This window comes from Ipomoea triloba, chromosome 14 (genome assembly GCF_003576645.1).
Source record: "Ipomoea triloba cultivar NCNSP0323 chromosome 14, ASM357664v1".
Taxonomy (NCBI): Eukaryota; Viridiplantae; Streptophyta; class Magnoliopsida; order Solanales; family Convolvulaceae; genus Ipomoea; species Ipomoea triloba.
The window spans coordinates 9,461,294-9,464,666 of NC_044929.1; the positions used below are offsets into that span (position 1 = coordinate 9,461,294).

Genomic DNA, 3,373 nt, shown 5'->3' on the forward strand with positions numbered 1-3,373 from the left:
CTACTTCATTTTCACGGTAATAATCCAAGCATAATTCTCCATTTCAGAATCATGCTGCTGTAATCATACTACTGCATTTGAAATATATTATTTGAGTATTAAAGTGCATTTTTTTGTATAATGTATATTCAGCATACGAATAATGTATATTTAGTATATTAAAAAGTTAGTTGTATTAAAAAAAATATTAAAAATATACTTTTTATTGTGATCCACACAACGTATGGACCATGGTCAAGACAATAATTTGGCTAAGAAGTGACTCTCGAGACACATGCTATTGCATTCAAAATTCAATAAGTACAATTACAATTTAGTTATTGAGTTTTATGGGGCAATACTCCAAAATTTTTAGGGTAATTAAAAAAAACATATTAAAAAAGACTAACAACACGTTTGGTTCACGGAATGAATTTGGAGGGAATAAGAATACTATTCCATAAGGAATGGAATAGGTAAGGAATAGAATATCAACCACGGAATGAATTTGGAGGAAATAAGAATACTATTCCATAAGGAATGGAATAGGTAAGGAATAGAATATGAATTGTATTATAGTGTTTGGTTCGCTGAAGGAATAGACTTGGGAATTCTATTCCAGCGTTTGGTTGGTTAAAGGAATAGAAATGGAATACATATTTAAAAGACATAAATGCCCTTGTACAAATTTTATTTATTTATTTATTTATTTATTTATTTATTTATTATTATTATTATTATTATTGTTATCATTATCATTATCATTATTATTATTGTTATGATTATCATTATCATTATCATTATCATTATCATTATTATTATCATTATCATTATCAATTTATCATTATCATTATTATTATTATTATTATCATTATCAGTATTATTATTATTATTATCATTATTATTATTATTACTATTATTATTATAACAAACCTGTATAACGAGGCTATTGCCATAGTCATCGGATCTTCTGTAAGCATTGTGTTTCCCTACCATACGCACTGCAAATTCATATATATATGTATCCATTTCTTTTTTCTCTCCCTATTCGTATACACCCAATCTCGTAAAGAAACTCACTAAAAAGTGTGGACAAGAAAGCCTGCTTTCAATTGTTCCCGCATCAGTGTGAACGACCCCTTTGTGATGAAAGCTTGGGCAAAAACTTACCCCGACAACAAACATGTCAATTCTTAGCCAATGGATCTTGCAAATACACCCAGGCTCTTGGCCTTGAGCTTGACCTCACAGAGAAAGGGCTTGGCACACGATCCAAAAGGTTTGCTCTTCTGGTTGACGATCTCAAAGTGACTGTCGCTAATATCGAATCTGGTGAAGAATTCACGGTCTCTGGTGCTGATGAAATCCTTAAGGCTCTCTAAGATTGTTGCTGCGTTATGATTGATGTTGTGTTTTGTTGCTATGCAATTATCAATGACCTTTCCCCTCCTATCTTTTTGAAATAAAATGACTTTTGCTATTAAAAATGATATATTCGGTTATTTTATGATATGAAATGCTTTTCTACATATGCAATGTTGTCGAATCATATATTGGTTGATCCTAAACAGATTATCAATTCATGTTTTTGTTGTCAGGATAAAAAAAAAAGGTTAATCCATTTCTAATTCTACTTTTTTTTTTTTTTCATGTTTTGATCCCCAGATTTTTACGGTTGGCGTTGACTATTGGTATAAATAAATTATTGGTAAAGAAAATAAGAGAGAAGTTTAGAAGAATACCTTGGAGAAGAATTTCAATTTGCAATGGTGTTAGTGAGATGAGTGTGATGACAGGGAGAAATGTGATATGATGTGATGATAGAGAGAAAAATAGCATAAAAAATTAATGTTTAAAAAAGGGTAAAAATGGAAATAAAATAAAATACCTATTCCCTATAGGTCAGTAATAGGCTAATACCAGGAGGTGCTGGTAATAGCTAATATGGTAATACTCATTCCCTGGAACATTGTTCCTGGGAATACAAATGTTTACCAAACAACAGAATATGCTATTACTGGGAATGCTATGTCATTCCCTGCCTATTCCGTGAACCAAACATCCCGTAAAAGTAAATAAAAAAAAAAAAAAAAGAGAAAACCACTAAAAGTGTAGATTCAAGTAGAAGGGGACAACACCCATCGGGTGTAGATACAGTATAATATGCCATATCAATTAAGAGAGAAAAACTATTAACATGTGAATTATATTTACAATAATAATTGATGAGTTGATATGTTTAATTTAAAATTTTTAAAGTTTATGATAAGTTGATGTGTTTAAATTTTAAAGTTTATGAGGTTAATTATTTTTTTTTATTATAAAATTTAATAGTGTGTTTGAGTTTTTTTTTCTTTTTTTTCTTTTTTTTTAATTTGATTTGGGGGTTCACCTTTTATTTTTTAGTAGTTTAGTGTTTATAGTTTATCTTTGATTTTAGTCTTTCGGTGTAGTTTTTATGATTTATCAATTGATGCATTTTATTTTGTTCGATTGCACTCTATAATGTTGTTAATTACACCTTAAAATTTGAGTTATTTATAAAAATGTCACTACATTATTTTTGTCCTAATTGCTTCAATTTTTTTGGATATTTCTAGATGAACGGTTCTGATTATTTTCTAATTGTTTTATGAGGAATGGTTCTCACATGAATTAAATTATTGCACATATATGCCCTTAGGCCCTCCACATTAGCCATTTTTGTTGAGTTTTTAGAATAGTAAAATGCAATGGGTGATTTTTAACAAATGTGAAGGTTTTTTTTTTTTTTGAGTTTTTTTCTCCTGCAAATTTGAGCACTTTGGCAGGCAAGGGTGGGGCTCACATGCGTGAGGCGCAAATTCTCCGCCCAGGCGAGCACGTAAATATAGTTATTTACTTATTTTTTCAAGTTTTATATTTTGTTTTATTTTTTCCTTTTCTTTTTAACTCTACTCTCATTTTCTCTTTGCTAATCACACTTTAAAAAAAAACTCCTCAAAAATCACACCAAAATCTCCACTATTGAGGAAGACCTTATTATTATTTTTAATGCATTGACCTTGGGTGATGGGTCCCATCATTATATCTTGGCCCGTGATCCATCTTGCAAGGCAGTTCCTGATCCAAAATTACGTCGTTTCAAGGTAATATGGTTAACAAGCATTCGCACTCTTCACTTCACACTATAGCCATGATGCACATATAGTGTAATATTTATGTATATTAAATTTTATTTTTATGAACATTATGAATCTACTACATGAAAATATATATAATATACCTGCAGTTTAATGTTAATGTACATTAACGTTTGAAGTTATAATTATATAAAACAAATATTATGAACATAATATAATACATAATAAATGTTATTAAACACATCCACGGCCAGCCTTGGGTAAGTCTGCCC

General features: G+C 29.7%; 1 pseudogene; it reads left to right on the plus strand.

Moving 5' to 3' along the window:
- The first annotated feature begins 928 nt into the window (after positions 1-928).
- Positions 929-1,558, plus strand: LOC116005289 (annotated as a pseudogene).
- The last annotated feature ends 1,815 nt before the right edge of the window (positions 1,559-3,373 follow it).